Source organism: Salvelinus alpinus, chromosome 28 (genome assembly GCF_045679555.1).
Source record: "Salvelinus alpinus chromosome 28, SLU_Salpinus.1, whole genome shotgun sequence".
Taxonomy (NCBI): Eukaryota; Metazoa; Chordata; class Actinopteri; order Salmoniformes; family Salmonidae; genus Salvelinus; species Salvelinus alpinus.
This window is the reverse complement of record NC_092113.1, coordinates 27,903,159-27,916,434: the sequence shown is the minus strand read 5'-3', so window position 1 is coordinate 27,916,434 and position 13,276 is coordinate 27,903,159. Positions and strand designations below refer to the sequence as shown.

Sequence of the window (13,276 nt, the reverse complement as noted above, 5' to 3'; positions counted from 1 at the left end):
AGGAGTGTGTCCAATCTTCCTGGCATGTCAGTAGCTTGCCTGCCCTTCTGTGATTGTCTGCACAAAGCGGACTTTCACACAAACCCAACCATACAGGGAGAAGGATAGCCAAGATAGGATGGATGGGTTTTCAGTCTGAAGTTGGAGTTTCGAGGTCTTTTATCATCGCTTTGGTTGGATTTGTTTTGGTCGCCAGAGGAAAGAGGGAGTTTTATTTGGAAAGGGTTTCTGGTTTGAGGTATTCTGTTCACTATCTTTTTTCAGGAATGAGTTTGGGAGCTTTATCTCCTCTGGTTTTCCCAGCTGAAGGCAGAGGATGAGTTAAGGTGTCTCCGACGGGGAAGAGGAGCTATCCACACAGATAAGGCCCTGGCTGACTTGAGAATTGTAACAAAGCAGACAGACATCTTGGATACATGTCACGGCGCTCCAGAGAACCAGCCTTCCAGCACTACAGGACCAGGCAAGGGCAACACACTACAGAATACTCATCCCCATAACACTGTTCCTTCCTCGCTCTTCTGACTAAGAATTGCGTAACAATTTTTTAGATAGCGCAAATCAGTGGAGGCTGGTGAAGGGAGGATGGCTCATTTGGCACTGATGCAAATGGATAAATTGTAAGAATTGTATGCTACATTTCCAAGTGAGGAAGAATAAAGCTTAAGTCAATATAGTGTGAAGCAGCAGATTACACATAGCTTTTTGAACTGGATGAAAAAGAGCTAATGTAGAGCAGTAATACACTGCTGCTGCTGCTGCTTGTAATTGGTCTGCTTGTAATTGGTCTGCTTGTAATTGGTCTGCTTGTAATTGGACAGCAGTCCGAGCAGTGGAGTAGAGACAAAGCTGCCGTTGGCTCAGAACTCTTTCTCACAGCACATGAGCAGACTAGACTAGCCAATGCAATGCTGCTTGCCTTGCCCCCACCATGAGTGGTAACCATGGTGACGGTGGCAGGGCCAGGCAGGACGTCCATCCACATCACCAGGGGGCGTTGTGGACTCTGTCAGCATGTGGCACATTGGCGTTCTTTACCTTATCTGCCACTGTGCCCAGCGCCCTGTTCCCCTACCACACCCCCACATACACACACATTCCCAAATAGCACACTATTCCCTATTTAGTGCACTACTTTTGACCAGAACCCTATGTACCCTTTCAAAAGTAGTGCACTACATAGGGAATAGGGACGCAGGCACTGTCACACTATCGTCTGCCTGCTACTGACAGCTGTCCTTGGTGTCTGTGCTGTGCTCAGCCCCCTCCCTCCCTCCATCCCTGCCTGCATGCCTCTCACCCGCTCTCTCCCTTTTGTTGCTCACTTATTGTCAACTTCCACACTAAACAAAACAGCACATCCTCCCATGACACAAGCTAATTGATTATTGATGCTTCCAGGCCTAAACTGACTTATATTCAACCAAGACTGAAAGGGAGAATTCAGAGACAGAGACAATGCATTCAGTGCTTTCATGAAAACGGAAAAAGTCAAAGCATTTGAATGTAAAGCTCGAGCCTCAAGGTCTTTTCCCCCCTTTTCCAATGCTTTGATTAGGCTGTTGTGCTGCCTCGGGAACAGTCTCGCCTCGGCACAACAAATAGTGGGGTCTTGAGGTGGAGAAACAGCCTGAGGGTTTTGTTCTGGCAACACAAACAACCCAAATGTCAATTTCAGCCCCTTCTTGAATAATCAAAACAACCCTCATAGCTATGAGGTAATGCTTGGCTTGCTACTGGGTCTGACAGGCTGCCTGTGACTTACAGCCAGTGTGAAGTTCACTGACAAACAAACAGGCAGACTTGTTATTCCGCAGGTCCTGGTTCCATGATTGCTGTTCTTATCTCCAGCAACAGGGTAACTTTGTTACAGCAGGTAAAATATAGCATGGCTTGTGACAGGAGGGATCAGATAAACAGTGAGACTGGGTCTGGGCAGAGACATGTGGACATGGTGGTGAATGCCTAAAGGGCCTGTTCTGTGACTGAGGAAGAGAGCGAGAGGCTGACTGATGTATCGAGTGCGGCGGACAGATTGAGGCACTAAAGAACGGCGAGAGATCCTGTCCCATGGAAATGTGTCATGAAGGCAATTCTATGAGTATCTCAATAAAAGGTTCTCAAAGCCTGGGCCCTGGAGAGAGAGCTGCCATGGGCTCAGCACCTCACACACTGGGGGCTCTACATCACTGTGGCACCACAACCAGGGGGGAAAATTCCTTCAATGTTACACCAATGGTGCTTTCTGAGGGTGTTACACTTTCCAAACACTCTGCTCTAACACGCTCCACTAAGTTACCTTTCTTTTCCTTTTCTCCCCTACTTTCATTTACTGTCAATTTCTCCATCTGTTGGATTCAGTAGTTGGACAAAAGGCTTTGTTTCAGCTAACTGGCAGGCCTTTGGGACTGGTAGAGGAGAGGGCACACTGGAGTTCAGCATTAGCCTCATTGCCGTCAATAGCCAGGGGGATGGATGCATGGTGAGGTCTGGGGTTTGGACCCGTTTTTAAAAAGAATGCTGATCTTGGACCAGGTCTCCCCTGTCGATGTAGTCTTATTCATTATGATCTAAAAGGCTAAACTTATCCTAAATCAGCACTCATCAGGAGTCTTACTTTGATAGTCTTTATGAATAAGGGCCCTGGACACTTTATCCTGCCAGAAAGAGGTAGGACATTAACGGTTCCCCCCTCAGCTTGGCCCTCTGATGAGCGAGAGAGACAGACTGGTTGGAGTCTGCTGCTCAACTGCTCTATCTGGGGGGTCCAACTCTCCAGCCCTCCAACCTCCCACTGCAGGGCCTCTGCCAGCAGCACTCGGACAGACATGGGGAAACAACCTCTCTTATCTAGGGCTGGGCGATATGGCCAAAATATCATATCATGGCATTTTTCAAATTTTGACAGTATTTTATGTTTTTGATTAATACAAGTTCTACATTTTCTTTATGAGAAGTGGGTGACCCAGAGGGGCAACATTTATATTCTAAATGATTTCAATGGGTCTTTCTCCATTCTGATTGGTTTATACTGTTCAATTCAACATCAACCTAAAATAATTTCCTGCATTTCCATCAATTTCTGCACTCATTTTTACACACACTGTATATATATTTTTTCTATTGTGTTATTGACTGTACGTTTGTTTATTCCATGTGTAACTCTGTGTTATTGTTTGTGTCGCACTGCTTTGCTTTATATTGGCCAGGTCGCAATTGTAAGTGGGCACTTTGAATACAGTGTTGTTTGACATGACAACGAATGAAAATGCTATGGATGAGTTATTGTGACAAGGTAGGAACCAAAGTGATGTTCCGTGTTTCGTAGGGGACCCTATAATCTTTGGCTACATTAAATCTTTATTCATATAGCCAATGTAACAGTATAACTTTAAACCGTCCCCTCGCCCCGACACGGGCGCGAACCAGGGACCCTCTGATGTAACAGTATAACTTTAAACCGTCCCCTCGCCCCGACACGGGCGCGAACCAGGGACCCTCTGCACATGTCAACAACGGTCGCCCACGAAGCATCGTTACCCATCGCTCCACAAAGGCCACGGCCCTTGCAGAGCAAGGTGCAACACTACTTCTAGGTTTCAGAGCAAGTGACGTAACTGATTGAAACGCTACTAGCGCGTACCCGCTAACTAGCTAGCCATTTCACATCCGTTACACCAACATATTCATGCTTTGCCTATTCCTCTTTGATTTAGAAGATACTGTTGCACAAACAACATAGTGATTTAGGCCTCCACCAGCACTGGTATCAGGCTGTATTAGCTAGCTACGTTTGCTCTGACTCAGTACTTTTATTAGCTAGCTAACTAGTGATTAGCATTAGTGGCTAACACAATTTAGCTTAACTTGCTAAGAAAATACAAACTAGCTGTTTGCTGATGTAAAAACGAATATTGTAATTATAGAACGCTTGTGGATTTATATTAAGATCAAAGTGGAAACAACATCGTTGCATGTGCTGCATTGACCATGCAGATTGTATGAAAGTGTCTCGTGGTCAAGCAACAACAAATGCGCTCCTTGAGTGACAGGAGGTGGGACTAGGTATGTGTGGAAAGCGGCATGCAGAGAGCGAGACAGCGGAGAGGGATGACTCAAGTAGCAGAGTGAACTATAAAAATTGACATTTTTTTGGACATATCACCGTTATACCGTTATAGGATGTATAGTAAAAACCCAAACCGCTCCGTGCATCAATACCGGTATATAGTAAAACACGGTATACCGCCCAGCCCTACTCTCAACACAATATCACACACACAGCAGTTAAAAAGGAAAAGCACCCACCTCGGACTCACAGGTCCTATGATTTCAGAAGCAGTACTTGCGGTCTTTGGAGTCTTCTGGTGCATTAGAGTTTCTGTGAATGTATTGGAAAATGTCATGCAGAGCAGTCGCATTGATTTTCACTCCCTGTGCTGCTCATACCGACTCCAGCGGCTATTTACCAATGTAGAGGCCTGTAGCCATCAACCTAAACTGGTCTCAACGATTCAGTAAGTCACTAAAGGCTACGCACACAACCACTCAACATGATGGAAACTACCACAGCACGACTAAGACTTTCAGGGTAGCCCTGGCTATAGTGACATAAAGGAGCACTTTTCAAATGCATTACATAACGAGGTGTGCAAGGTTCAGTTCATTCCGCACATATCTGTGACTAGGCTGATGGATGAGTAGAACCCTTAGCCTCCCCCTCTTCCTAAATCAAGGCTGTGAAAAGCATCGGAACTCCCCCACATTGATGCAACATATCTGGGCACTGCTGCTGGCTACTGTCTACTCCTCTAAGTTCTCTGGGATAATTATGACTAACAGAAGCATAGCTATCTCTAAATAAGGTGGGCTGGACATGATGCCTAAAGAAGCTGCCTAGCAGGCAGATAATAAAAGCCTGTTGTTTACAGGGTTGAGAGAGACTGAAAGCTCAGAGAACTCAGTGATATGGTTGAGGAACCTGTCTTGGGTGAGGAGCCAGCCTTTAAACAGCATGAGGAGAGAGATAGTTCTGCTTAACACCATACAACAACCACTTTCCAACTAAACACTCTCCTTGGCTACACTCCACTTGATCAATGTCACAGATGTTATAAGTCTCTCTTATGTCAATCTTCACCTTCCCTCTCTATCACACACACACACATGCACGCATGTACACCCAGGCATGAGTGGAGTGTGTGTAGGTCAGAGATAGAGATTTCTGTTGTGACAGCTGGACAGTTGACAGATTCAGATAAACATTGCGGTGAGGGGGAGACCAATTGCACTAAACAAACAAATATGGTGAGTAGCCTACATTCAAGCAGATCATGTGGAGACCTAGATTTGCAAGGAACAAGTGAACACACAGCAGCCAGCCTGCAAGGCATTGGAGTGCCTGTGTACGCAAGCGTGTGTATGTGTGTGAGGGGGGGGGGGTCTTTAAGGGGGAGCCTATTTCAGAATATCCAACCACTGAACATGTTTAGACTGTTCACTCGTTAAGAAATAGGTCAAGGATTCTGCCTGCATGCATAGTGACTTGTCAAAATCTCTCAATCTAAACATGGGAGGGCGGGCCTGGCTGCCTGGTAGAGGGAGCCTAGCCAATAGAGGAGAAGAGAAGCCAGTGTGCACTGCATGCTGGTGACACTCACACAGCACATACAAAAGCACAGAGTAGGCTATCTGTGCATGCACCTCTGTCACCACCACCACTAACCTACTCACTTGGTACTAAGTACAAACAAAAATATGTATTATTAGGCTCTAAAGGCCTGACTGCTGATGGTATTGAGGAGATGCAGAGCAGCCTCTGTTCAGATCTTGCCCTGGTCTGCTTGATAGCTGCTGAAGTCTAAAGAGTCGTGGTCGGGGTCGACAGGGGACGCTCTTGAGCCGTCGTGCCATCCTGAGGAAGCGTCTCATCATCACAAGGAAGGAGACTTGGGAACAGGGGCCAGGGTATACATTCTACACTACATACGTGACGCTGTTCAGTGGTCAGCAGCTTTTGAATAGAAAGGAGAAAACAGCTACCATGCTACCAGGCAGAATGGAAAAACTCAACATAACTGAGATACCGGTCATCTAAAAAGAGCACAGTACTTAATCAACACAGCGTTCGTACTCCATGTGTGTACTACCAGAATGCTTTCAGGGAGTCCATTGAGATGCATCATTTACCCTTTCTAAAATAAAGCTGTTGAAAGTGGTGAACAAACCATCCTTAATCACATAAGACCTCCCGATTACCCTGCAGGAAAAAGATATGTACTAAACTGGCAAAAGCAAATCAATAGCACTGAGATTCTTCCTGTCCTGACAGCTGAATAAAATCCAATCAAAATGCTGGAACACATGTTGAGAGAAAGGGGAATGGAGAGATGGAGAGATGGTGAGGCAATGGCAGTGCACGATCAACCAGCCAGCCAACCAGTTTGATGTGAATTTCTCCAATGGAGGTCATTTCTCTGAGCTTCATGTAGTTAACCTTATTGATTAAAGAATGTGTGATGTTGAGGTTCTCAACATCTCCACTTGCACTGCTCCTCGTCAAAGAGATATCTTGAAAGTGCTACATTGAGCAGAATGGCAATGCAATTTACTTTGTTCTTGTAGCTTGCATAAAGAGATTATCTAGATATCATGTATTTCATGTAGACTTGATTCCAGAAAACGGGAATCAAGTCTGACTAAATCTGTGTCTTAAAATAATACAGTCATAAGGTGAGTGCCCCACTGCCCAAACACACTGGTAATGTTATAACTGGTAGTGCCCCACTGCCCAAACACACTGGTAATGTTATAACTGGTAGTGCCCCACTGCCCAAACACACTGGTAATGTTATAACTGGTAGTGCCCCACTGCCCAAACACACTGGTAATGTTATAACTGGTAGTGCCCCACTGCCCAAACACACTGGTAATGTTATAACTGGTAGTGCCCCACTTCAAACACACTGGTAATGTTATAACTGGTAGTGCCCCACTGCCCAAACACACTGGTAATGTTATAACTGGTAGTGCCCCACTTCAAACACACTGGTAATGTTATAACTGGTAGTGCCCCACTTCAAACACACTGGTAATGTTATAACTGGTAGTGCCCCACTGCCCAAACACACTGGTAATGTTATAACTGGTAGTGCCCCACTGCCCAAACACACTGGTAATGTTATAACTGGTAGTGCCCCACTGCCCAAACACACTGGTAATGTTATAACTGGTAGTGCCCCACTGCCCAACCACACTGGTAATGTTATAACCCAGAGTTTCCCAAACTCGGTCCTCGGGCCCCAAGGGGTGCACGTTTTGGTTTTTGCCCAATCACGACACATGATTTAAATAATAAATTAATCAACTAAGCTTTGATCATTTGAATCAGCTGTGTGGTGTCAGGGGGAAGAAGAAAAAAGTAGCACCCCTTGGGGTCCCATGGACCGAGTTTGGGAAACGCTGCTATTACCATTCCAGACTATCAGTGCCTGTGCTTCTCTTCAGATTGGAGTTAATTAGGTGAATATAATGAGCATGTGATAATCAGACCAAGGCTGAGTTTAGTGGTTTGTTCTTCCAGGGATGCAATTTCCACCCTTGTGGCTGTTCCTGGGGTTAAACTGCTGTTTCGCTTAGAGAGGGATATTAAAATAATGATGTGAGTAGGTCACGCTTTAGATATACAAAAACTGATTTTACCAAGAAGAAACAATGTTTGATTGCATGGTCACAACGATTAATATGCTCTCCGTCAGTCATGGGCAGATGCAAGTTATTGTCATGCAAATGTAAGGCAATTTTTCTACTTAAGACAACATTTATTTTCCTTTAGAGTCACTGTCATGAGCGCTTTCCCGGGCGCTGTGTGTGTGTGACGGAAAATGAAGATTTGTGAGTGCATCTGCTGGTCCAGAGCTTCGACAGATGGGCAGTCTAGATTCTAGCTGCTTTCAAGGCTTGGGGCAAACGGCGACTGTTATTCTGTCTTGCGGCAAACCACATTGTAATAGGAACCTTTATCATAAATCAACAGCGTTATAGAATATTAACAAGTTAGAAGGATGGATGAAAGAGTAGACTAATCGGTGTCGGAGAGTACATTTAAAACCCCGGGTAACGCAGTAAAGAACAGAAACAAGTTACATGGAGCAAAATAATCACATTTGTTCTCACGTGTTGGATGGAATTTATGAGACACAAGGCTTAAAATAGGCACTACAATCTGTCTGTCCACTATAATGGACATTTTTATATTCACTCTGTGGAGCACTGCTCTAACTTACCCCTAATAGCAGGTTCACAGTCAAGGTCAGCATGGCGAGCTGATGCTGAGGGAATCATTAGCTATAGATACTGGTCTGTTGATTATTGGAAGTAATTGAAAATACGTTGGGATGATAGTCAGTTAAAAATAACGGATAACTGATTTAATACTGCAGCTTAATAGAGGTCTTATAACATCAATCCAGAACAATGCAATATGAATATTTTAGGATTGTCTGGATATCAAACTCAATCAAATTAGTTTAATGAGCTGATGACAGCTGCATTATGATTAAAGGTTGACCGTGAAGTCATAGAGTTGATGGTAAAGCACAGAGCCATACATATGACTCCGGAAAAGCCCAAAACCTGGCTGAAAGGAGCTATGCGTAATTGTGGTTTTACGCACGAGTCTATAACCTGTTTAACCCGTATGCCTACATTTGTCTACGCGTTCATTGAAAAGTAACAGGTACTATTGGAATAATAACAACACTGAAATTCATCCAATCTATTTTTGGGGCATTTTTTCATTCAGCTTAATATCCCACAACCTTGTAATAACCAGCCGTATTATTATCTACATCCTTCTTGTGGCAGACTAGGCTACAGTTAATTATTCAGCAGAAGTGTCAAGGCAAAAGACACAAAATTGTGCTGGTAGCTATCATCAGCATCGACATCGAAATGTAAAACCAAACTGATAATAAATAGTTTTATGTCTAGGTAGATAAAAAATAAATAACATAGGCTAAACGTTATCACTCACCTTTCGGTTTCAATGGGAGCTGCTGCTGATATTTTAATTCTGATCACACAAGCTGTGATGGTCTTCTCTTCGTTGAGGTGATGGATTATTCTACTTACATCCACGGAAAATGCTACGAGTACCACGAGAAAGTCTAACGCGGCGTTCCTCAAACAATTTAGAGTACTCCTATTTACTCCAAATTCCTATAAAATGTCGGATACCCAATGCCCCCTTACTTATATCCTAAAGAACCCTAAAAGCCGATTCTAGGTTTCGCACGGCTACTATTAGGTAAATCCACAATAACGAATCTATGCTGAAAATTCAGCGCGCTCAACTGCGGTTGATCTCCAATTTTTTTAAATGGTAATTTACATGAGCATGCCTATGATACAGCGAATTCCTTCAGTTTACAGGGTAATGTCCTGTACTATGAATTCTGCTGTAGCCTCGCTTGCCATCGGCGGGTAGACTATCTTCGGTTTGCATAGCAACCTTGCCGCACAAATTCACACACGCTTTCTGACAGGGCTGCGTTAGACTGGCATTGGAAAGCTGCGGCGCACCCCGCCAGCGTACAGTACCGCTAGCAAACCACAGCGTTTAAACCCGGCCCCCTGTACACTTCGACAGCACGGACTCATTTGCATGGTGCATGTGTTAACTGTTTCAGTGCGGTGCCTCCGAAAAGTTGCTTGGCCATATGCTCTGCTCAGTGTAATTTGCGGCAATCAAAACAGCCTCCAGTAAAAGTAGAAAGATAGTGTAGATGACACAATAAAGTCATTCTCTTTTGGGATAAATAATTTATTTTTCCTCTGATTTCATCTCATTTATAGGCGTTTGGGAAAATATGCTTTTATTATTGATTACCAGGGAATAAAAGGTCACCATAAAGTGGGTACAATCTTTAACGCTTGTATAATAATGTATTTAAGATGTTTCAGTTACATTGGTGTAGCCTACCGGCATTGAATACGTTTTTAAGCTATATTTGATGTATTGAAATAGAGATAATTGTATTAAAAATTATTAATATAGTAAAAAAAGGAATATTATTAATATAATCGAATGTAATCCAAACATATAATAAGCCTCTTAGTCTTACACCCATTCTACAATACCGTTAGGCCAGTTCTGGTGCGCATTGCGACTTAAGAAGTCTCAACAATGAAGGATACTTTGAGGGGAGATGCTGGTGCCAATTCTGCTAGAGTACTGCCACCTATGGGCATAACACGGTGCTACTACCTAGTAATAAACGACCCGATACAATAGCCCTACTACAGTCTCACAGGTCTTCAAAAGAAGAAAAACATTGTCTAAGCTACTCAGTTTAGGGAATGAATCAACCATTTGCATTAAAAATAAATAGGCCAATTTTGAAATGGTGGATTGAAGCCCAATTAAAAATATCTATCATTAAGTATTTTTTTTTGCAAAGTATCTCTTTCTGCTTATCCTCTCTCTCAATAGATAAAGAGAGAGGCAGTGAAAGACAGACAGAAGACAAGCAATTTTTAGACCATTATTGGTCCTTGTAATGCGCTTTCCAGGTGAGTAGACACTACCGTGTGCAGTCATATATATTCACAGTAACCCTCTGTTGAGTGCCAGCCATTAGAGCACCCAACAGTGCCGTTGATTGGCTCTGAGATGCATGCTCTTTCTGCTTCTGAGATAATGATCAGGTACAACTTTCACAGCCCTCCGAGTCCCCGTGCTCCCAGGGGGGACAGAACATTGTTGTTTAAGTAATGAGAAGAACGCTTAAAACCAGCCTCAGCACTAATTCCCTCCACTCTGCTGCACCTTATCTGCTTTTTTCCAACAAATCCCTTTAAGTTTATTTTCCCTCTCTGAAAGTGTTCTGGAATCCAGACCCCATTAAGTAGCCATTTTGTTGCGCTGCATTAACGTTAATCAATTCCCTCTCTCCATCCCCAAGTCGCCTCTTAGCCACTGGGAAGGTGTCCAACACATCCCGGTCTTTCACATTTGCGTTATTAAAGTACAATCTGATCAACTGTTCCAAGTACCTCTATATTCAGTTGCAAAACTGGTAGTTCACTAATGCATTTGCCTCTAATATTCAGCAAAGAGGGATCTCTTGATCCACCCAACTCCGCTCTATGTTGCCAAAAGAAAAGAGACCACTGATTAACTACATTATTAGGCTACTTACTCCTAAATGTGTCTAAATACTTGTAATGATCCAGCACTTTAAAATGGTCATTCTGTTATTGCCATGATGGAAAAATGGTCCATGCCCCCCCAAAGCTTCATACTTGAAGACATTAAGGAAAAAGTAGGCTAGCCCCATTCTCTTCAGTGAGGAAAAGGAAAACAAGACAGGTTTCTGTCTGCCATCACAAGTATCTGAAAACTGCCAGGAGGTAGAGGACGCAGACCCATCTAGTGTGTGAGTAAACTAAAAGCACAGCACAGCCCACTTACAGATGGCCTAGGTCAATAGCTGGAGGGCATCCATATTGAAGTTCCACAGCAGCAATACCTAGCTCCATGTAGCCTACCACTCAAGACTCAAATGGATCTTAGTCAAGCCACGGCAGAGCAGAGCAGGGGTAATCAAATACAGCACCGCTCTTGAATCCATTACTCATAGGCTTGTTTGGAACAAGCAGTGATTTGTTTGATTGGAACATAACTCAATTCATATCGGGTCTGGGAGAGCAGGTGCTGGGTATACTGTCTGTCTGTGTAGTGTGTACAGTCCTCGTGTGGTTTGACTAGACGTCTGTGTAATAAAATCAAAGTGTTGGTTTTCATTCACAACTGTATATTTTTTAAATTAAGAAAAAAGGTACAGACTATGCCAGCTGGTGGAGAGTTAGAGCACCAGAACTCTAAATATTCAAGTTCAATAAGAGTGACTAGTTGGGAACCACGATAGTGGCCAAAAATATGAGGAGGCAGCGATTTAACAAACAGTATGGACATTTTATTTTGAAAAGAGAAGATGGTAAAAGTAGTCTCAATATCTTGGCCACCCTCTTATGGGCTAAGGTGGAAATTGTTCTCCAAAAAGGGAAAAAAGTCTTTCTCCAGTTGTTGGATTTGGGGAAGTCCGTTCCAGGTTGTCTTCTTGCTCTGCCTACTCCAGATCTGCCTCCTCTGGGTAAGGCCTGAGGCACAAATAAATGTTGTGCAGTACAAAGCCTCAATTGTCTTGGAATAAATATTTAAATTTAAGCAATCCATTCCTTGAAAACCACAATGTGTTCTTTGAAATCAGGTGAGTCCAAGCCAATGGAAAATTGTTAAAAAACGGTGCACTTCCTTGATACTTCAGTACGTGTCTTCAGTATGCTCCGCCCCATTTCTGTCTGAGGTCCTTACACGTCGGTGCGCTGAGCTGTTGCTGCCTCTGCAAGGCTTCAAATACACGCATCAATATGCAGTGAACCAATGGAAATACATCTTGAATGATTGTACCTGCATTCTCATGAAAGGGGAGCGACAATCGGGCCGCAAGTTGCTCCGTTCTCCTCCTGTTGGTGCACCCCTGTGATTGTTGGCTATGCTCCTATGAAACCACAGTGACACTCCAAACCAAAACATAAGTGAAATCACACAAAATACACACGTGAAGAAGAGTGAGAGCAAGCCAACTGCTGGAGGAATGCAGAACAATACTGTTTCCTTATGAATGTAATTTCGTCACATCATGACGTATACGCCATAGTCTACCACTGGTTTTATGTCGCCTTCAAAACAACTGGGAACTCAGAAAAATGCGAGGTCAAACCATGATGTCAGTGATCTTCAGGTTCGAAAGTCGGAGCTCTAGAAAGAGGCCAGAGTTCCCAAGTTGGAATTCTGAGTTGGATGACTGTTTAAACCAATATTTCCCAGTTTTCCCCACACTTACATTAAGTCGGAAGTCTGAGATTTCCGAGTTCCCAGTCTCACAGTTGCATCACTACTGGGTTTCTCTAGAGAGTAAACATATTTTACATGGACAAATGGAAATTGTAAATACCTTTGCTCTACAGCTGAGATGCTTGGAACATGAGCTTGAGCATAGCCACTGGAAGTAGTTTGGGCCAGAAAAAAAGAAATGCTTGCGCTGAAGACATCTATGTTGGTCCGCTAATACAGGACTAGGAAAGACCCAGTGCACTACTTTTGTGAAAACATTTAAACAAAATGTATTTGAGTGTTTACCAGCATTTGTAACTTGAGTCTGATAATTATTTGTACAAAACAGTTCAAATCAAATCAAATTACATTTATTGA

At 43.4% G+C, this 13,276-nt stretch overlaps 1 protein-coding gene across 2 annotated transcripts in view; it reads right to left on the bottom strand.

Annotated features, from left to right (window-relative positions):
• LOC139557594 (plexin-A2-like) overlaps positions 1-9,606 on the bottom strand; it is a 449,982-nt gene extending 440,376 nt beyond the window's left edge. Inside the window, exon 1 of one of the 2 annotated variants that reach the window (XM_071372601.1) lies at positions 9,035-9,606. The gene's annotated coding sequence lies outside the window, so the exon portion shown is untranslated. The remainder of the gene's footprint in view (positions 1-9,034) is intronic. The other variant, XM_071372600.1, reaches the window with a different exon arrangement.
• Between the last annotated feature and the right edge of the window lie 3,670 nt (positions 9,607-13,276).